We start from the raw sequence: 24,136 nt of genomic DNA, 5'->3' as shown, positions 1-24,136 counted from the left end.
TTAGCTGACCCCAAATCTTTCATTTATGTGACAAAATTGTGTACAATCTTTACTATATATATAAATGGTACCTGTTTGAGTGCAAAAAGGAGGAATTTGTACAAGCCCAAAGAAGTAAGGATCAAGGAAATGGAATCTGCTGTCATTCCAGGACATCAATGTTCTTCAGAAGCAACTCTCCTGATTCAGTCCTGTGGAAGAATTTTTGAATCAGATCATCCCAGTTTGTTCTTCCACCACTGGGTTTTGCTTTCATGTGAGAGACTTCTTTCTCATGATTCTGGGAAGTCATTGTGTTTGGATCTCTGGCGGTTCTTCGGGCATCACGGCGTGAGGCACGTTCAAACTAACAGCTTGTTCAAGTGCGTGCTTGTGTTCTTTTTCAAGGGTCTGTAGCCTCATGAGTCTTTGCACTGTTGGAGCTGTTGTAATGGTTTCGGTATTGTTCTCGCTCATCCTCTGCAAGTAATGAAATAACACTTTTTTATGAATGAAAATACTTTATCAAAAAGTGGGGAGGTCAATATGACCAACCTGAGGAAAGGAATACGAGAAAAAGAAAGAAAATAAGATAAAACAAAGATCAAGAACTACCCAAATGATTACAAACCCAATCCCACCTCCCCCATGAAATTCTCAAAAATGATTACTTTTGCTTTAATAAAAACTGAATTGGAGTTGGAATAAAAGAACCAAAAATTAAGGATCATCCTGTGGTCTTCTCGCTCCTTAGCCTTAAAAACCCTAACATTCCTTTCATGCCACAAAATGACAATCGATTTTGACATAGTGTTTTTATTTTAACCAACAACAAGTGCAAAGCCTTATCCCAAAGATTTGAAGTCTGATAAATGAAGCATGTTCCTCCATTCCACCATGTCCGGAGCCAAGTCTTCAATTATTGAAAGTGAGTTCACATTTGTTTTCATCATCCCTAACCACATTGTTTTGGGTCATCTTCTCTCTTTTTAGCACCTTTAGCTTCAATATTTTTTCTAACTGGGGCTGTAATCGCCGTTTGATGAACATGCCCAAACCATCTCAGTTGACTTTCTCTAAGTTGGCTTCCATCGACTAAGAAGTAGAATGCTCTCATCTAAAACGGTTATCTTCTTGTTATTAAATCCCCATTATACAATCACATGGTTAAGTATCCAATACTTCTATTGACCATGATGCTCATACTTCCTCATAATCCATGATATTCCCAAAATACCCAAACACATTCATACAACTTTGGAAAGAAAGGAATGAGTGAATCTTCCAAGGGAAGGAGCTTCCAATTAAGGAAGTAATTTTAAGCATTTCGGGCCTGCTCATCTTTTGGAGCAAGCAATTCGAAGAGTTCAGAGGGGTATTCTTTGAAGATCTCATGTGCAGAAGGGATATTGTTTGTAAAGGGTGATTTGTTTGTGCATGTGTTTTTGTTTTTCTTTCTTTTGTTGATTTTTTTGCCTCTTTTGCCTTTTGATAAGTTTGTTTGTTCTCTTCTCTGTGGACTTCTGGTCCTCTTTAATAAATTTGCACTCATCAAAAAAACTAAATTATATATCTTAATGTACAATTCTGCATACATTCAATATTTGCATTGTCAGCTGCCAACATGTTCTTTGTAAATGATATTGAAAGGAAGTTTGTTAAAGAGAGAAGAAAGGAGGCCAAATGCTGCCTTGAAAGTGCGGTGCTTTCAGAAAGAAAGGCATGAGTGCAATCCAAGGGCTAATTAACATTAACTGAGATTTCAGTATAAAACTCAATTTCAATAGGGGGTCTGAGAACTGTGTATCTCCAATCTTAGGGTATCTGGAACTGCTGACATTAATTAGCTGTTGAGGAAGTTGGTAATGATCTTCCCACTGTTAGTATATGTTTGACAAATGTGATGGCCATCTTTGTATTTTTCCCAGCATTTGTTCGACCATACGAATATCCCTATTTTTGTTCCGAGATTGCTCACAAGTGTTCCCTACATTTCTCCATATATCCTCTTATTTTCGGGTTATTTTGGATCGATCATGAAGCAGATCCCTGCCTCACCGCATGAACAAAGTGCTTGCAAATTGGTGACATGAAATTTTCAGACATGCAGACTGGAAATGAACCAAAAAAAAAAACCCTAAAAGTTACGAAAAAAAAAAAAAATGCTTTACTGACTTCCTACAACACTGCCCCCAGCACTGCACTGACGTGGTGTTATGCACACACAACCATATATGATTCTCCTAAAAAATGAGTGTTGTACAATCGAGGAAAATCAAAGGTTCTCTGCACAAACAGTCCCGTAGAAAGTGTTGTAGGATGTCAGTGTGGCACGGCTCAAAAGTTATTTGTAAAATCTAGCCTCCAAATTCCAATCCAAAGTGAAGTGAGCATTTTCCATTCATTTACATGGATGAAAACCAACAAGAAGTTCACAAGAAGCTTCTTTTTGAGCCACAATATTTTAGACTTTACTCAATAAACTTTATGAAACTTTGGAGTTTATGGACAACCAATACTTCACAATAAGGGGGTCAAGCCAATTTATTTTTGAGGTAAGTAATCTACACTATAGAAGTATTCAGTGTTAAAAAATTGGAAAGACAAGATTATCTATCATCAGTAGAAAGAGAAGAGTGATGAAAGAATATTGCACTTACTTCTAACGCCTTTTCTGCTTCTCTTTCTATACAAATAATTGTATGATCGGATGTGGCATTGCATGATAAAACTATATGTTCAAATCTACCGTCAACTGGAATAGCGGTCCTAACCTCCGGAGGAAACCTCCCACATCTGTAAATGAAAAACCACAAAATTCAATATAACCACCTAAAGTAGTTTTTTCGGTATTAAAAAAGCATTAGAAAGGAATTCCTACAGAGTTACAATATCACAAAATGATGGGTTATAACAACATCATCATCATCATCAAAGTTGTATTCCAAAGATTTGGGGTCAGCTAAATGCTTTCTGTTCGTCCATTCCACTCTATCTAGAGCCACGTCTTCTGTTTTGGAGGGAAACCACATGGAAGTAGCATATGTTGAACTTTTTTTTTGTATTGATAATTAAAAAAGATTATTGAATTTAAGAAGAAAATTTTCAAGGTAATTTGATTTGTAGATTAGATAAATAAAATGTTGGACCAAAAAAGGCTATGTATTGAGCTTATTACAAAACCAGCAATGTCTACTGTGATGATATTGTGCAGCATACTTCACAAATCAAAATTACTTTGTGGCGCAAATTAGTGGGGTAATTATCTAAAGACAATATAGACTATTCAGCAGTAAGCAATGAGCACCTTTGAGCCATACCAAGAATATTCTTTTGGGTAGTGACTTACTTGTACTCAGAGCCAGAATATTTGTTCTAGTGTTGTCGGATCAAAATAGTAAGGTGTAATCATGAATGATTAGGAGTTGAATAATAAGTCCGTGGGATTGGGATGTGCGACCATAGGGATTAGTCCCATCTCAAAAGGGTATGGGGAACCCAGCAAGATCAAAAGCAGAAAAAAAGAAAAAAAAAGAGTTCATAATAATTGTATTTCAAAGTGGAAGGAATTGGCGTGTGCACAAATAACTGTGAAGAATGAAAAGTGCATGGTTGGTCAAACACTATTTTCCAAACTTTTTTTTTTGCTTGGTGGAGTTAGTGGTTAACAGTTAGCATATTATTATAACAATATTTTCCAAACTTGTGCCCCAAACTAATAATATAATGGCTACACATCAATATATTATTAAATCACACCATAAGTGAAATTATCATTAAATACTAGAAGGTGACGTGCAAATGCACATAAATTACAAACACTTAAAATAATTAATTAGGCTAATTTTGAATTTGAACTAGACTGTTATCTGATTATAATATTGAAGATTAAAAGGATCTTTTTGTAATTTCATCAAATTAACTAATGTGTTTTATGGGAGTCATGTGTTTACAATTTTATTGGTTTTGACAAAATAAATCCTGATAGTAAGACTAAATGTATTGTGGGGACATTTTTGGAAAACAAAATTATATTACTAAAGATTATATGCCCACACCATTTATTTAAGGCTGGAAAATTTTGAAGAACCAGGTTATGGTAAAAACTAGATACACCTTGTATTTTCAAACTGATGATATACCCAATTGACTTCAATCTTCCATGGAATATTAACAAAAAATGATTGAAATGTCCTTGTCTTCAACCTTTTCCAAAACCCCTTGATTTTCCTTTGAAATCCCATGATCTTTAACTTTTACAATGAAATATCTTCAACCTAAGAATTCTATCTCCTTCAACCATCATTCCTTCAAAACAAGATAGGGATTTAGGGGAGATTGAAGACAATTGGGGAAAAATTCAGGGTTTTTTCATGAGATTGAAGATGAGGGCGTTCTGATCATTTTATGATAGTCTCTCATGCAAGAATGAAGTCGAGGGTATGTCATCAGTTTGAAAACACAGGGAGGTATCTCTAATTTCCACCAAAATCTGGAGGGGTGCCCCGCCTTAAACAACAACAAAAAAAAAAACTAAAAGAAAAGGAGCTTCTTTAGAATGGTGTGTAGTAATAGTATCTTTGAGAGGTAATATATCAGCCCAAATTAATTTAAAGGTTCTGATACCTGCAAAATTTTCTTTCTACAATATGATACATTCTTCCAGGAGCATATAATCTTCTTGGATCTCTAATCTTCCTACCTCCAGGCATGAACGTATCCCTCATGCAAACAGAAAATAATAAGCAGGGCAAGCTGTCCAAAGCATTAAGATCCAGCCTTAAGAGAGAATCCTTCAAATTGAAACAACAGCAGTCCTTTTTTTTTTTTTTTTACTTTTGATGGGTAAGCTGGACTTGAACCCACGACTCAAACCAACTGAGCTATGGGTTGTTTTTGCTACCTCAAAATGAATATTAAGGCACAAAGATAAAGAAAAGATAAAAGACATGGCATGAACTTAGAAGTATCAAATAAATAAAAAAGACTAACCAGAAGATTGATTTAAAAATATCTTCCAATGGTGTAGGTGTTCTCGGTAAGAAGTCATCCTGAAGAGATCACATTAAAGTATCATTGTTAGTTTCGAAGTACGAGGAACTTACACAAAATAAGAAGAAGAAGAACGACAACAACAACAAACCCTTATCCCAAAGCCAAGGCTTTTGTTATTGAAAGTGAGTCCATATCTTCTTTTACCATCTCCATCCACATTTTTTTAGTTCCTCTTCTTGCTTTTCCAAGACTTTCAACTTAAATATTTTTTTCTAACTAGGATTGTAATTGGCCTTCATTGAATATGCCCAAGCCATCTGAGTCGACTTTTTCTTAGTTTATTGCTTATTGGAGCTACTCCTATTTTTTTTTTTTATTATAGAAACTCATTCATTTTCAAGAATGTGTTCCTCTCTAATTTTATTTTTTCAAGTCTTTCAACTCATCCATCTCAACATACTCACGTCTAACACGCTCAATTTATTAACATGATATTTCTTGATGGCCCAACATTCAACTACGTAGAGCATCAGCTGATCTTATTACCATCTTATAAAATTTTCCTCTCTGATTTGATTGGTATGGTTTGTTACATAGTACTCCAGAAGTGCCCCTCCGCTTTAACCTCCAACTCTAATTCTATAGACATAATTATATTTAATTTTATGAAACTCTACCATGTCGATTGTCATGTGCCATCTCATAATCACACACTAGACATACAACGGAAATCTTTTTAATCTAATATTAATATATTCAAATACAACTATCTTTAGCTTATTAATCGTATGATATTAATGCTTATGTACTATTTAACATACCCTAAACCTAACTCTAAAACTTTTCCTAACCATCTCCTTTATTATTAGCACACCAATAAATCTTCCCACAGTTAATTGTCAGACTAGCACCCACTCTTCTTATCCTAATTGAGCCCCACCAAGCCCCTGTTAACCCAAGTAAGCATGCACCCTTTGTTTCCCGAAAACACAGAAGAACACTGTTGCATATTTCAATTATTAGAACTCAACAACATGTCACTGAATATCTAAAATTCCTATGTGACTCCCTTCTTATCGAAACTTAATGATCTTGGACTCTATAGAAAGAAGTCTAGAAGTTGGGAAAATTATCAAAAGGATTTAAAAACTCATTTGAGTATTTAAAATATTTTTACAAAATAGAAGGTATAAAAATAGTTTTCTGTAGTGTTGTTTGGTAATTTGCACAGTAAAAACTATGGAATAAATAGCTTCGATATTCAAATGTTATGGGTCCAAATTCTAAAAGAAGACTCAGAACCCTTAATTGAGTCAAAAGATCAGTATTTGATTCGAAATCTAAGTGGGCTAAAACACTTAAAAAACAATTTTCTGGGTTTTGTATTCTTGCTCCCCATTAACACCAGCAACAAAAACACTCTACTGAAAAACCCAAAACAAATCTACGGAACTATTCCAATTGATCTCATGTCATTTGATGAGAAATAAGTGTTTTATAAGCGTTTAAGTGCAGATTGTCCAATGAATTCGAGAACAAAAGAAATATATTTTATTTGACTAAATGATGGTTAAGGTCCTAAAAACACCAAAATAACATCTATATTCTCTAAACAATATATATATAGGGTCCCATTTGGCACCCAACCATTTACCCAACAATTTGCCCAACATGTTTTGTCCTACATGGGTTAGAAGTTTTGGAATAGGCTGATTTTTGGTGAGGATGATCTCTATGGTGAGGAGATCATCCTCACCAAAAATCAGCTCATTCCAAAACTTCTAACCCCATCACAAATGGTTTACAAAAATGGACGGTCCACGATTTTTCAACTTGTAAACGTGGGGTTAGAAGTTTTGGAATGGGCTGATTTTTGGTGAGGATGATCTCTACGGTGTAGGACAAAACATGTTGGGCAAATGGTTGGGTAAATGGTTGGGTGCTGAACATTTCCCATATATATATATATATATATATATATTAATTATAAGATAAAATTTATTGATGCGAGGACAAAAAGTCCTCCAAAAAAGTACAAACGAATGAAAGACAAAAGACAATTACTCCCTAATTACATTTTCCCATCTAAACATAAAATCTTCAAAGAAAAAACCTTTAAAATCCTTCAACTGTTTACACCAAATGAATAACAAACCCAATATGTTGAAAAAAAGCTCTTGTAAGTTATTGTCCTTGCCATCAAACGTGAGTGAATTCCTTTCTTTCCACAAACCTCAACAAATTGCAAAGGATATTAACCTCCAAAGAATCTTCAACCTACCAGAAAAGGAAATGGATTTCCAACCGAAACATGTAATAAAAATTAAAATTCCCTTAAGACCCCATACACCCATGTCCAAATGTGAGATAAACATAAAAGTAATTCATTACACTTCAATAATCCCTAGCTCATTCCAATCCAACGATCTGTTATTAACCATGGTAGCTGGAAAAATAAAGGTCGAGCTATAAGCTCAATAGGATTTATTACATAACATTATTTGAATACTGCAATTAGGCATGATAGACAAGTACAAAAAAAAAAAAAAAAAAAAAAACATGGCATGCATACGTTCTTTCTAGCAAACATGTTCATAAAATTATTTTATTCGACTCACACAAATTTGGTCTCCAACAATCTCGTCCCAAGCAAGAGACCTTCCTCGAGGGCTTTGCACCCAAGGACCCATGGTCCTACTTGCTCATTTAGGGCTTCATGCCAAATAATCATAATGCCTTTTACTAACAATCAATGTTTTAGATGGAGGTCCTACCATCCACATATTTGGGACTTCCTTTAGGGATGGGGTAAATAAGTAAAGAGATTTGGGAGCCGGAGCTTGAAAGGATGAGAAAGAGGTTAAGTATTTGGAAAGCTAAGCTTTTATCTAAAGGAGAAAAAATTACTCTCATTAAAAGTACTTTGGCTAGCATTCCTATCTACTCATTTATGTTGTTTTCCTTGCCAAGGAGTGTGGAAGTGCAATTGGATAAAATTTGCCGAGATTTATTGTGGCACAACAAAGATGGATTGAAGAAACATCATTGGGTAGTTGGAGGAAGTTATGTTTGCCAAAGAAGAATGGTGGATTGGGATTTCAGAATTTTAGATCTATGAATTCGACTTTGTTGGGAAAGTGGCTTTGGAGGTTTGGGGAGGAAGGGGAAAGTCTTTTGAGGAAAGTAGTTGTGGATAAATATGGGGTGAGTGGGGATGAGTGGGAGAGTGGGACAGCTAGAAGTGCGTTGGGGTATGGAAGGGTATCCTAAGAAGACTTCCGTTATTTAAGAAAAGAATGAAATTTAAAGTTGAGAGTGGGAGTAAAGTGAGATTTTGGGAGGATTGGTGGTGTGGGGATGGACCTCTTAAGGATTCTTTTCCGGATTTTTTTTATTTGTCTTTGAAAAAGAACAAGTTATCTCTCTTTTCAAAAACTTCGGAAATGGGGTGACAAACTGGGACTTTGAGTTTAGAAGAACTTTTAATGATTGGGAGGTGGAAACTCTAGGGAGATTATTTTTTTGGTAGAGAATAGCTATATGGAGGGCTCCTCGGACGATCGAAGATTGTGGGGTGGTGTTAGGGATGGGAAATTCACGGTCAAATTTATGTATGATGGCATTGCTCCAAGGAGTGCAACGTCATTTCCTCATTCTTTTGTCTGGGGTGGTATGATCCCTTCTAAGATCTCGGTCTTTATCTAGTTGGTGGCCTTGGGGAAACTCTCAACTATGGACTAGTTAATTAGAAGATGCTTCATTTCTCCGAATCAGTGTTGTCTATGTAGATCTCATGCAGAAATGGCAGATCACTTACTCATTCATCGCCAGGTGGCTCACCACATTTGGTCGCATTTCTTGTGTTTGTTCGTTTTAGTAGGTTATTTTCCTCGCTCGATTAAGTTGGCTTTGGAGTCTTGGTTGTCTTGGGGAGACTCCTTCACGTCATCAAAACAGATTCTTTGATTTTGGTACCATTTGCGATTTGCTAGGGTATTTGGAAAGAAAGAAACAGTTGCATTTTTTAGGAGAAAGTTTCTATGTTGGAAGGATTAGTTATATCTATTTTAGCGCTTGTGTTCTCTTAGAACAAACTTTACAAGGAATTTAAGGGGATTTTCTTTGAAGATTTTGTTGTGAGATGGGATAGGATTTGTTCTTTGCCGTGAGAATAGCTTGTTGCTCACGTTTCTTCTTTGTTGTGTCACTTTCCTTTGTTTTGGGGTGGCCCCCTCGAACCCCTCGTTTTCTTTGATTATTAATAAATTTATCTTTATCGATAAAAAAACAATCAATGTTTCAAGCATTCGACAACATATTCATTCTCAATCAAGCATTAGCCTAATCATAAAAATCAATATATTTTTACTCATACCTTAACATCATCATATTTATTTTTCTTCACATGCTAACGTACTATTCTTCGCTACTTTAAAATAATACAAGGGAATAAAAACCTACTTGTGTTTGGTAGATGACCAGTTTGCCTAGACATATCGTCATATTGCAACCCCTCTTTGGTTCTTCTCGTTAGAAATTCAAATTTGTGATGGTTAGTGGCATACAATAATGAAAAATGAGAAGAAAATAGGTAGAAAGAAGAACTTGACCTTTGGAGGAAAATAATGGTTCTTGGGGGGAAGATGACAATAGTGGAGAATTTTCAACAAGGTCCTCATAATGGTGCCTAAGAATTCTCCATTTCTTCCTTAACATGATCTCTTTGATTAATAACATGTGACACATTTTCCTCCATAAATAAATTAATATTTTATTCTCTCTGTTAAAAAATCAACAACTTTCCTAAATTACATACAACCCTTTGTAACTTCCCAAATCAAATCTAATAAGTAAAACACATTTCTCTAGAATGTTATAACACTTAAATCTTTGCCACATGACTTCCCTAGAGACCATCAATTGCTGTCTTCCTCTCTCAACCAATGAGGATGAGGCACATGGACAACCTTTTTAATTTACCTTTGAGCATTAATGAAAATAGGAAGGTATTAAATTTTTTGAAATTTCTCCTACCTTTAATAGCTCCTAATATTCCTAAAAGAGAGAGATATTCTCCTTAGTGGTTGCCACCATGCATGCTAAACTTGAATGGTATGAATCCCATTCTTACTCTCTTAAAAGACTTCTATATCCCTTTAATTGATAGCCTATTAGATTTAAAATAATTACATCTTTTACTTTCTTCTCAAAATGTCATCTTTTAACTCTTAAATGGGCCTACAAATTTAAATAGAATTAGTCAATGGGCTTAGCCTACTAACAAAGGAAGAATTGTTTGAACTCAAAATTCTAACGACGTACCTTCTTCATTGAACAAATCAAGATATTGTTGATCTCGGACTTTAATTCTCAGGTAACTTCTTTTGCACCATGACGTTGTCACAAAACTTTGACCAAAGGAATGGTCTTGGTGTGTAATACATGCTCTTTGTTGTCGATGATTTGCATAGGGATGCCTCATAAATCGCATCCTCTTGAATTTGCATGTCCTGCATTAGGTGATGTGCGCAGACGAAAGTGGACCCGAGGGTTGGTCAATGTGCTCAGATGGTGGTTTGCATTTCTTGGATAGACTTTGTGTGCCGAAAGATTGGCAGTTGAAAGATGATGTGCTTAGTGAAGCTCATGGATCAAGGCACGCTATCCATCCAGAAGGGAACAAAATGTATCAAGACTTAAAGCGATACTTTTGGTGGAAGGGAATGAAGAAAAATTGCTTATTGCTTGGCCTCACCACCACAGTTATCTGGAGTTCATAATGTATTTCATGTATTGATGCTACGTAAATGTATTCCAAATCTTTGGTACATCATCCAGTGCCAGGACATGCAAATTTAAAAAGATACGACCTACAAGGCAACGCCAATGCAAATCATCAACACCAAGGGACATATATTATGCACCAAAACCATTCCTTTGGTCAAAGTTTTGTGACAACATCATAGTGCAAAAGAAGCTACCTGGGAACTAAAGTTCGAAATCAACAACAATTATATCTAGTTGTTCAAGGAAGAAGGTACGTCCTTAGAATTTCGAGTTCAAAATTCCCTTTTAGAAGCATAGGTTGTAGAACCCCAAACCATTCTTCCTTGGTTAGTGGGCTAAGCCCATGGACTAAATCTATTTAAGTTTGTAGGCCTTGTCAAGAGTACCTTAAAAAGACTTTTCAAAAAAAAAAAAAAGAGTACCTTAAAAAGTCAATAAAACATTTTGAGAAGAGGATAAGGAAGATAATTATTTTAAATTTAACATGCTATCAATTAAGAGGGCATAAAAATATTTTAAGAGAGCATGAATGAGATTCATACCATTCAAGTTAAGCATTCCTGGTGACAACTACAAGGGAGAAAATTATTTCTCTCTCTGTTTTAAGAATGATAGGAGTTATTAAAGGTAGGAGAAATTTCAAATTTTTTAATACCTTCCCCTTTTTAATTAATGCTCGAAAAGTAAGTCAAAAAGATTGTCCATGTGCCTCATCCTCATTGGTTGAGAGAAAAAGACAAGAATTGATGGTCTCTAGGGAAGCCATGTGGCAAAGATCCAAGTGTCATAAATTTCTAGAGAAATTTGTTTAGTTTTGTGGATTTGATTTGAGAAGTTACAACAGGATTGTATGAGCTAATATAGGAAAGTTGTTGGTGTTTGGAAAGAGAAAATAATGTATTAATTTATTTAGGAGTTTATGGAGGAATATGTGTCATGTATTATTAATCAAAGAGATCCTTTTAAGGAAGCAATGAAAAATTTGTAGGCACCATTGTGAGGGCCTTGTTGAAAATTTTCTACCAGTATCATCTTCCCCAAAGAACCCCTCAAGAACCATTCTTTTCCTCCAAAGGCCAAGCACTTCTTTCTACCTTACTCTCTTGAATTATTTTAAACTAGCAAAAGAATAGTATGTTAGCATGTGAAGAAAAATAAAGATGATGATGTTAAGGCATGAGTAAAAATATGTTGATTTCTATAATTAAGTTAATGCTTGATTGAGAATGAATATGTTGTCGATATGCTTGAAGCATTGATTGTTAGTAAAAAGCTATTATGATTATTTAGCATGAAGCCCTAAATGAGCAACTAGGACCATGGGTGTAAAACCCTACAGCCCTCAAGGAAGGTCCCTTGGTTGGGGCGGGATTGTTATAGATTGAATTGTATAAATCAAATAAAATCATTGTATGATCAAGTTTGATAGAAAGAATGTATGCATGCCATGTTTTATTTTTCTGTACTTGTCTATCATGCTTTTAATTGTGACATTAGAATAACACTAGGGAATAAATCCTATTGGACTTGCAACTCAACCTTTATTTTTATAGATATCGTGGTCAATGACGGATCGTTGGAGTGGAATGATCTAAGGATTATTGAATAACTTTTATGTTTATCACACATTTGGACATGGATGTACGGGGTTTTAGGGGAATTTTTATTTTTATTACATGTTTATTATATGGATTTAATATTGTTTGGAGAATATGGATGTTTTTGTGTTTTTAGGACTTTAACCATCATCTAGTTAAATAATATATATTTCTTTTGTTGTTGAATTCATTGGACAGTCTACACTAAAACGCTTACAAAACATTTATTTCTCATTGAAACGACACGAGACCAATTGGAATAGTTCCGTGTCTGGAAGCTTTATTTCATTATATATATTTTTTTCAATTTTGTTGAAATTTTTATTTTTTTATTTTTCAGTAGAATGTAACCCAGAAAATTGTTTGTTTTAGGCGTTTAGCCTACTCAGATTTCGAATCAGATTTTGATATTTTGACTCAATTAAGGGTTGTGAGTCTTCTTTTAGGATTTGGACCTATAACATTTGAATATCGAAGCTATTTATTCCATATTTTACTGTGCAAATTACCAAACAACACTACACAAAACTGTTTTTATACTTTCTGGTTTGTAAAAATATTTTAAATACAGAAACAAGGTTTATAGATCCTTTAGATATTTTCGCTAACTTCTAGACTTCTTCTTTCTATAGAGTCTAGGATCATTAAGTTTCAATAAGAAAGGAGTTGGATAGGAATTTTAGATGTCTAATGACATGTTGTTGAGTTCTAATAAATGAAATGGGTAACAGTGCTCTTCTGTGTTTTCGGGAAACAAAAGCATTTATTTTATGAAATCTAGTATTTTATATGGTGAGTATTTAAATCCTCTTTCTGAATTGGTATGATACACCAAAAGTTGTTTTAGGATGATCGAGTTATGAATTTCCAATGAATCTTGGGGCTAGCTTCACTTTATTTCCTAAACGAAGTATACCCTTACGCGGTGTCGCTCACAAGAATACATGATCTCCCTCTTGGAATTCTAATGGTCTCCTCCTACGATCTCCCTCTTTTATTCTTTTCTTTCTAGTTTTCATACAGTATACCAATTTGTTTCATCCTTTGACTGTTGAGGATTGTGGCTTGTTTAAAGATTAGTTTTTGATACTTGGGTCAAGTTTTGCTTATTTTGCAACTAGTATATGCCTCAGTTTGCAATACAACCAAATTTGGATGCACTGCATATCTCTTTAGAACTATTTTGCCTCGTTTTTGCACTCCCCTTGTTAGATAATTTTATGTTTGTCTACCTTGAATCATATTTTCGAGTCATGTTTGTGACTCATATTATAATTTGAAGATGTAATAGGGGTTCCAATGCAGATGTGTTTGTTTCAATTTTTATATTTTCACTTGTCTTTTCTAATTTTGGCCCCATAGCAAACCAACCCTATACGGGTTGAAAGACCCTCTAAAAACAAACCCTAGGATTAGTAGTTAACCTTGCTTAAGCTATCATATTATTGTACCCCTTACTACTAATACATAGGTACCTAATCTTCCACCCTTCTTGAAAATGACATTTCCATGAAGATGCAATTTAGTAAGTTGGTAAAGTTTGAGAGTGGTACCATGACAGACCAGTATTTAAACCCCTCTGGCACCTTCTACACATTTGAAAAAAAAAAACTCTCGCATAGGACCACCAAGATCCCAACCTGCATCGAAGCAAATATATCCTTCTTTACACATACTCCATGACTCTATTGTATTATGAAGTTGGCAACAATAACTTTGCAAACAAAATGGTCAAACAATTTGTAAGCCGAGAGATCACTTCATTTTGGTGCTTCTCAAATATGGTCGAATTAATTGTATTCACCTTAAAATTGATTGGAAACATGAAATTAATGGCCAAGTATTCTTTAAGATCACACAAGTTGTTGGGAAAATGGAGTCCTAGAAATATAAAAAACTAGAATATTGGGACTTTGAGGCGTGAAAAGATCACTATCTTTAAGAATTTATTTGTCTTCACTTGTAGAAGAGTTTGTTGATGGGTTTCCAACAAATTAGCTTCAAGGATACAACAACGCTACTATGAGAATTTGCAAGCAACAATCTTGAGAAATCTCTTATGAAACAATATATAATCTTCGACTTAACGGTTTGAGAAAATTAAAAATGCTTGATTGAGTTGTTGTAAAACATGACTGATTTGGCATAAATGCCAATCCTATTTATAAAGATTGAAGGGATTCCTAAAGAACACTTGTACAAAAGGATGTGTCTATTCATGAATAGTCAATAGGTATGTCCATTCATGAATAATCATGAAAACCCAAAAGATGTATCCACTCATTGAACAAAAGATGTGTCCATTCACAACAATCAAAGAGACATGACTCCACAAATAACCAATTATTTGCACCTCTTTAAAAAATTTGTTTAATTAAAAAACATGTTTTATAAAATAAAATCCCAACAATTTCCTACTTTGATTCAATAAATTTTGAAAAATAATATAATAGCCAGAGGTACATTGATAATATCATGAATACAAAAAAGTATTTTTCGATTTAAATCTTCAATTAATGTAAATAATTCAAAGTTCTATTAAAGTCATTGGTGGTCTTTGCTTTAAACCAGATACACTTTTCGCAATAGAAACATAAATACAACACATCACATTATCCTGTTTCAGCGAGAAATTCTAATATGCTTAACACTATTATGGCCATGTGCTACTTCTGGGTTTCATAAACACTCTTGAAAATAAACTTAAAAAACTCTTATGAGAAGCAACACCACTTCTATTTTCATATATGTGAAGTTTCACTTTGCATCCCTTTTACCTTGATACATTTCCTTTGTGGTCTTGGATTTCATTAAGAATTACACTTAACCTCCAATATCGTAACGAACAACACTAGTCACAAAGAAAGGGCTCACACATTTAGTGCTTGTAGTCACATATCAATAACTTGTTTTTACCCATTTCCTAATGATAACCTAACCTAATTTTTTTTACTTATCAAAAAAATATTAGGTTAGGTTATCATTATTAGTGACCTTTTGTAATAGGTTTCAACACCATTTCATTTGATGTCATTCTTATCAATCTTTTGATAGGTCAAGTAAGAGGATCTGCCAAATTTTTTACTTGACGTTCCATAACTGATAGTAATTATCCCATTTTGTATCAGTTATTTTATAAATTCACATCTCAGACTAATATGTCAAAACTTACCATTGTAGATATTAGTGTAAGCTCTTAATAAAGTAACTTCACTATTACAATGAATGGAAATCGATGGCATTTGTCTAGGCCACAACTTAATGTCTAAAGTAAGTTCCTAATCCATTTTGCCTCCTTACCTGTTGATGTAAAGGTGATGAACTCAAACTCCATTGTCGAGTGTGATATATAGTTTGTTTCTTTGATGCTCGAGAAATTGTACCTCCACCAATAGTAAATACCCATCCATATGATTGTTTTATGCACTCGTAATCAAACTAGTATCAGGGGTATCCTTTTAATAGAACCAAATATTTATTATAAAACAAATCAAAGTCTATGGTTCTTTTAAGGTATCCAAAATTTTATTGATTGCCTTCTAGTGTTCCATACTAGGATTACAAGTAAACATGCTCAACTTAGAAACAAAAAAAAAATAAATCTATGATCTTGTACATAATATAGCATACATCAAACTTCTAATTGATTTAATATGAAATTGGAAGTCGATTGTAACTCTTAATAAAGCCTAAGACTATAAAGGAAATGTGTCCAACTATTCGGAATGCAAAGTGGAACTTCACTTATATGAACATCGAAATGGTGTCGTTTCTCATGAAAGTTCTAGGTTTACCTTCAAGAGTGTTAATAAAACTAGGAGGTAGCACATGGCCATAATAGTATTAAGTATATTGAAATTTCTCGTTGAAACACGATAGTCTAATGTGTGTTGTATTTCCGATTCTATTGCAAAGAGTATCTGGTTTAAAGCCAATACCATCAATGACTATAATAGAACTTTGAAATATTTACACTAATTGAAGATTTAAATCGAATGGTACCTTCTTGTATTCATGGTATTATCAATGTATATTTAAATATATATTAACTTATTCAATCAAAGTGGGTGATTGTTGGGATTTTATATTTTATAAGATTTGATTTTTTTAATTAATAATTTTTTTAAAGAGATGCAAATAGTTGGTTATTTATGGAGAGTCATGTCTCTTTGATTTTCATGAATGGATACACCTTTTAATTATTCATGAATGGACATACTTATAGACTATTCATGAATAAACACATCTATTTGCTCAAGTGTTTTAATGGAGAGACACTTAAGAATCCTTTCAATCTCTATAAATTGGATTGACAAGTTGGCCAAATCACTCATGTTTTTCAAGAATTCAACTCAAGTTTTTAAGAACTCAACACTGTGTTTGATTTTCTCAAATTGTTAAGTCAGAGATTACATACTGTTTCGTAGGAGAATTCTCAAGCTTATTAGTCACAAATTCTCACTGCAGCTTTGTTGTATCTTAGAGGCTAATTTGTCGATAACGTATCAACAAACTCGTCAACGAGTGGAGACAAATAGAATCTTAAAGAAAGCGATCTTTTCATGCCTAAAAAATCCCAAAATTCTAATTTCCTTATTTTCTAAGACTTCATTTTCCCAACACAAGCTAAATTAACAACATACAGGACCATACGATAACCACACGTGCAATCTTGATTATGGGCAACGTCATCGATCTATAATTAGGTCTTGTTGTCTTCATGACCTTGACAATCTCAACAATGTCAAATTCTTTTATCTAAGGTGAAAACTCCAAATACTAATCATATCCAATGGTTGTTAATCTTTGAAAGTACATGGCAACATCTCTAAAAGATATCAAATTTGAATGTCTCAAGTTTCCTCCTTTCGAGCATTTCTTTAACAAGACAATAAGTCAATAACAACCCTTCAAATTTCAACTTCTTGACCATCATCATGTAGGAAAATTGACTGCATTATTTCGATCAACATCACATTTGACTTCTTGATCATCATCATATTGGAAAGTTCTTTTTTCTTAATTTTCAAGACAAAATGTGTGTATAGAACCAAGGATCGTCAATGAACAAGGTCAATGTGTTTGACAAAGTCAATAAGTGTTTAAATAAACCCAATTTCATGGGTCAATCTCTTAGACTTCCTTCTAACCCTAACAAATCAATTAAACTACAGTAGATCAAATTACACAATAATTCAAATTCAAATGCAATGGTGATGAGATTATAATTAATTAACTGAAATTAGAGGTTGAGGAGATTCCAACTAATTTACCTGTAAGACAACAGAGTGGATGACATCAGCATACTTCACAGCCAAATTAAGAGACATACATCTTGCTGGAGCGACAGCGTAGCACCGTACACTACTCCTAGGGATTCCACCAATACAATCTCCATGATTCACCACCACAACAGAAAGCAACGCCGCCACACCAGACCCCAAAGAATGACCCGCAAACACCATCTTATACGTCGATCCGTTCTCAATCCACAAACTCTTCAACGTCTCAGATTCTTCGCTCAACAACCAAATCGCAGATTTCAACAATCCATGATGAACATAGCCTTTATCGAACATTTGCAGACCTAAACTATTGTCTAGCAAAGTTTTGTAATCGCTCTCTTTGATTAGATTAAGGCCACGGACGGCCAAGATGATTTCTTGATTTTGATGATCGATGTAGATGAGATAAGGTGGGGCACGGCCTAGGGTTTGCTCGTATGTTACGCGTTTCACAACCCAATCTGGGTTCAAGCGGTATCCACCGTTGGGAGGGAATTTAGGGTTTCGAAGGTCATCTCATAGACGGCTAGGATTACGCGACAGATTCGAGGGATTGGATCGAATTCTTCGAGGGTGGCGAGAGACCACGTGGCACTGTCGTCGGATCCGACGTAGGTACAGCGTTTCCAGACCCAGCGAGCGACGCCTAAGCAGACAACGCATTCGACTCCGCACGAAACGGACATTTTTTGCGTTTTGCGTTGCGCGTGTGATTGTGTGGGTTTAAAAAGGTAAAGGAGAATGTGCGCGTGGGTTTTGACGTGGATCAGCGATGGTTTTCGTGTAAGATTTCTACAATTATAGTCAGCGACGTCAAATACGACTCTACGTGGCTACCCGAATTTATGAGTTTTTTTAGGGTCCAACGTTGTTGAACATTGTGTTTCTAACGATTGAGGTTTTCTAGGGATTAGTGCAAGTTTCTTGATGATCAGGAAAGTATGTGTCTAATCAGGGAATTATATTAGCTTACACATGAGGAAACTCAAAATATTGTACTTGTATTTTATTAAAATTTTAATCTTCTAAGAGTTGAATTGACCATTCTAAGATGTTTGTCATGCCATTGGTAAAACAAACGAGAAACATTGCTTGGATGGTTCCTAGAATCATGGTTGATTAGAATAAGTTGACTAGAAATAAATTCTATGGTGGATATTCTCCTCACTTTGAGATGAAACCTGTTCAAATCCCAATAATCAAAAGGGTTGCTCAGATAGCCAAGGCAGACGTCTTGAGCTCGAATCCCTTCTTAGGGATTTATCCAAAAAATTACCCAATGCAAATCAGTGAGGTGATTGCACGTGCCTTGAAGATTAATCGGATGCTTAAGAGACTATATAGCATAATTCAAAAAGATGGTCAATCACACAAATCTCAAGTTGTATATTAAAATTGAATTTGCAATCTTAAACCCACCCTAGCATGGTTAAGTGTCGAAGTAAAATATCGTGCTCTTGCCTTTATTACAACAGAACATTCTTGGATCATGTTCATTCTAAGCAACAATTGCCTTCAACTTTGCATGACCCCCATCCAAGTTTGAATCATGTTCATTCTAAACGACAATTGTCATCAACTCTACATGACCCCCATCCTAGTTTGTGATTATATGTCTGCACTTTACATGACAATTAATCTCGTGTTTCATGGAAGAACGAAACATATTGAGATAGATTATTACTTTGTGTGAGAGAAAGTAGTTATTTAATTGTTAATCACTAAGTTTGTTAACTCGCATAATCAAGCCGTCAGCCTCTTTACAAAACCATGACTTGTTGTTTTCAGGCCCTTATGAGCAAAACTGGGCCTTTGGCCATCACTTCTACCCAATTTGAGGGGGAGTATACATAGACAAATGCACACATGCTGCATATAAACTTATCTTTTTAAATTGTGGAAAGAGAAGGTGAAGTTCAAGTAAAACACTCATTGTTTAAAAAATGTTTATGGTATTAGAGCCTCCAAGGTGAGTTCAATCGGACCGATCTGCCTAAATCCACATTTACTTCCAAAAATCTCTTGACCATAACTATGAATTCCAATGATTAATCCTTAACCTAGAAATACTCACAATGTAGGAAACTTTGTACCTATCAAACGAAAATAATCCAACTTTCCTTTGTAGAAAACTCAATTTATGGGACTCATTGAGTTGCAAGATATGCTTTGTTTCCTAGATAGGACTTAAAACGGGTTGGGTTCGTGTCGGATGTGAGTATGTCTATATATATTTTTATCGGAATCCGTCTCAGATCCTATTAACTAAAACCATACCCAAACTATTTTACCTTCAATCGAATTAATTCGAGTAGGATAATGTCAAATCGTTCAAAATTATTTCAAATAATATTATTAGAACGTGGACAAATGTTGACTTGAACTAAAGAGTTATTTATTTTGAAGAGAGGCATTGAGCATTACACCCAACTGTTGTTGGTTGATGAAAGATGACTTGCAAAATATAAAAAATACAACTTACAAAGAAATATATCATTTAGATCTTGATGTATAGGGTGAATCCGTATTCGAACCAGATACGAACTATCATGAGACATCAATCCATATATAAACCATATTTTAATTCGGACATATTTAATGTAACCAAATCCGCTAATTTTGGATTCGGATCACTCAGATTTTGGATAAAATATGTTCCATTTTAAGCCTTATTCCTTGATGGTTGTTTTCTAACACCACCACGGTACATCACAACCTAGCCAATGATATAAGATACCATTGGGGACATTGTGATGAATCCTAAATTTATAAGGGGGAAGTCAGATTGTTGAAAATTTTAGTAGAGACCATTTTCTAAAATCAAGGGATATTTTTTATTTTTATAAAATTTTCCTTTAGTCTGACACAAACAGGTTTCCTAATTGGATTAAGATGTTGCTTTAAAGGAAACAAGGGTACAAATTAAAAATTGATTGTGCAACCTAGTTTAGTTTCTAATTGTAGGTCATGTGTTGCCTAAAATAAAAGGGAGAGGCATCCTCCTATTTTCTATGATGGGCTGAAAATAAGGATACAAGTTTCGATAAAAGGTGGAGAACATCCCTCACACACACGTTACAAAATTTCTGCTCCCATCGGTCTCAACGTGTGTAGGGTTGGGGTAGAACATCGCAATTTTATTAACCCTTGTTTTGTAGATTTAAGAAAAAATAAGTTTAACCTCTTAGGTTGGTAGAATCTTAACTTTGAAATCAAGAACAAGAAATGAATTACCGTTCAAGGGACATAAGTGAAAAAAACAAACATTTTTCAAAATATAGGCTAGAAGTTTTGGATTAAGCTGATTTTTTGTGAGGATGATCTCTAGCTTCTAGCCCATATTTTGAAAAATGAATGTTTTTTTACTTTATATCCTTGAACGCTCCCTTATCTACATATATATAGTGTCTATGATTTTTGTTTATTTGATTGAATTTTGAAGTTCTAGATATGTCTTAATTGAGTTTAAAACCCAACAATTGGTATCAGAGCAAGGCTCGAGTTTTCACATTCAATCAAATGCGATATTTGAATAGTTAAAATCGGTGTTTTTATTTATTTATTCAGAAGAGATTCTTTATCAAAACTTTATTTTTACCTTTGATTTATTGCCCAACTCAAACATTGTATCTCCGATCGTTCGTTGATCTAACTTCATTTTCATCTAAACTCTTGTCGTTATCAACCAACCAAGGCACCAGCCATAAGCTTTGCCAGCTCATCATCAAACCCCCCTAGTAGTTGTTGCGTTAAACGTGTAATATTAGGGTTTTGTTTCAAAACTCTTGGTGAGGTAGAAAGGTTGAATGGACCTTAAGAGATCAGTATCTAATGTGGAAGCCCATAAGAAATGGTCCTAGTCAATGAACCAAAACCAACAAAGTTTATTGATTGAATTTGTTGGTCAATAAACCAAAACTTCAACTAAATGGATCAAGCCCAACCCAATTAATAGGATCCAACTAACCGTGATCCATTTGGTAAAACTAAAATGGGTCAGACCCGAGCCATTCTCCTGATAGAGTTTACAGTAGATTCGATTTATGACCGGTTTTGTAATGCTCTTAGTTGATTGCTTTTCAAGGCACTATTGGGCATGATTTTGAAGAAACTGCTTCTTTATATAATCAGCTAATATGAAAGGTGCTTTTTCGGATGACATTATAAAATCTATTTTTTAGAATCTGTTTATATGAAATTTGTTCTATAAGGTTCTGTATGATAAATTCACAAAATCAATCTACTCTAGAATCAATTCTGTTAATGCATCATTTGCATGCAAAATCAATTTTTTTTGGGGAATTTATTATGTTCGATGCCATAATTGTAATTTATAGAATCAATTATTTCAGAAGCTGTTTTGGGCATGTTTGACCGTATCCATTGACTCAATGCATATCTCACTTGTTAGAATGGATTCTTGGATTTTGACTAAATCAAGTCAACTTCAGTTGACCAAAAATGTAACTCATTAACCAAAGCATAATGCTCTATCGATTTGATTAGTCTATAGATCTTTGACCAGTATTTTTATTGGTTGATGTTTTTAAGTTTTTGGGCCCTACCTTAAGTCCATTTGAGGCGCCGATAAGTAATCAAATAGATGAAGACTTCGAGCTCTATGAATTGGATATGTTCTGGACCAATTTGCATATTGTAACCTGATGTACATTTTGATGAACATAGATTTTATGCTTAGGCTGGCATGTGTAATAAATTGAAGATCGCGTTCTTGGAAAAATTAGAAATAGGATATTCACATACATTCTCTCGTCCATAACTTATCAAGTAACTCAATATATAACTGAAGAAAATAAATTGTCGCATTAGCTAGAATAGAGTGAATTAATGTTAGCAAAATGATATTTACCCCAATAAACTTAGATATATGTTTTGCCCTTATCAAGTGTTAGGTCTAACCTATAAGGGTTTAGAAAGACCAGTTAGGTGGTCGTTTGAGGACTCGTATTGAAGTAGAATTGCGCTTTACCAAAAGATGACTAACCTATGGAGGTTGTAGTTTCCTTACATTTTGACATCTAATTCTCATTAAGACCTCAAAGTAGCTCTAGTTTCCATAAGATTATTGATTTTGTCAAAAGGTGATTTACGAAGTCAAGTGAAGTCAGAAGTATGATAGAGAGATAATGATAACTCTCTTGTCAAAAGGTAGTGGAAGTGTTTGAATCAAACTAGAACATAAGTGGCTAGGTTTATGCACGTTTAACCAATGTGATCCTATGAGACATATAACATATCAAATTTTTTTTACCAAAATATGATATTAGATGAAGCACCTAATTCGTTCCAACGGGGTGGAAAGTTTTTAGCATGTCGTAAAATGCCTTGATCAATTCGACCTAATTCTTGGCACGAATTGAAATATTAAACAAAGAATCCCTTGAAGATAAAGTTTGTGTTATTAATCATGTTTCCTTTTCAATGCAGTTATGGATGGTTATTTAGTTCAAAGACAATTGGAATGAATAAAGCAATTGAGTTGGACAAATTATTTCCATTAATGGATGAGCATCAACATTACTTTGGGCTACTTAAACAATGATTTTTATTTATTTATTCTAGATGATGTGCCTGAGGTTTCATTGTAGAGTTTGAGTAAGTAAAGGTTTATAATGCTAAGTGAGAGAAGGCCAATCGATAAAATGTACATCGACGATGATTCAAAAAGTTCAAATACCTTCTTAAAAATTCATAATTTCTATGTTCCCCAAGTCAATTTAACCTTTGTCGAGATTTCAAAACGTTTTTCTAGCGTTTTGGGGTCCCGTGGACAATTTCATCCTTTTAGAAGGGATCTTTAGTAATTTTCAAAAAATTTGAGGGACTCAAGAGTAGATTGGCCCTGACCAGGGGCAGATATATAGTGGGGGCACTTGCCCCCACAAGAATTTTCAAATGGATTAGAGCTATTGCAACAAATTTTAGCGGTAGATAAAAAAAAATCTACCACTATTGACCTCACACAACAAAAAATAAATAAATAAAAAATTCACTCCTAGTTGCCCACGCAACTACTTTTTTTTTTCAATCTTTAATTGTCCCCGCAAAAAAACATCTACTGACCATGATGTTAGTCTCGACTGGTCTTGGGTTTTCACACATGGAGATATGAATTAAAAAAGGGCTGATTTGATATCATGATAAATCCGAGGGTCCAACTCAAAACAAATTGGCAGTGAACATAGAGGCCCGGGAGCTTTAAGGTGAGAGTTTGTGTCTAATGTGGGACTAAACTCAACACAATTACTTGTACAAAATGTGTTCTATCAAGAAAACATTTTTTTTTAACATAAAGGGTGGCGTTCTTTTGACAACATTCTAGACAAAGCATTTTGTCTTATATGGGCTAAAAATTCTAGAATGGACTAATTTTTTGTGAGGATGATCTCTATAATGATAAAATCATCCTTACAAAAAATCAGTCAATTCTGAAATTTCTAACCCTAGTTTATAAGATCAAGAATCGTGAAT

The 24,136-nt window shown here is 34.3% G+C and overlaps 1 pseudogene across 1 annotated transcript; it reads right to left on the bottom strand.

Annotated features, from left to right (window-relative positions):
* LOC147406305 (uncharacterized) lies at window positions 1-18,416 on the bottom strand (annotated as a pseudogene). The gene is made up of 5 exons (XR_015176386.1): window positions 17,633-18,416; window positions 4,972-5,030; window positions 4,606-4,734; window positions 2,640-2,775; window positions 1-459 (listed from the first exon to the last, which is right to left on the bottom strand). The product of XR_015176386.1 is annotated as an uncharacterized LOC147406305 (transcript).
* Between the last annotated feature and the right edge of the window lie 5,720 nt (window positions 18,417-24,136).

The sequence above is a fragment of the Akebia trifoliata genome, chromosome 3, assembly GCF_017979445.1.
Source record: "Akebia trifoliata isolate Shusen 1 chromosome 3, ASM1797944v1, whole genome shotgun sequence".
Taxonomy (NCBI): Eukaryota; Viridiplantae; Streptophyta; class Magnoliopsida; order Ranunculales; family Lardizabalaceae; genus Akebia; species Akebia trifoliata.
This window is presented reverse-complemented; position numbering and strand designations above follow the sequence as displayed.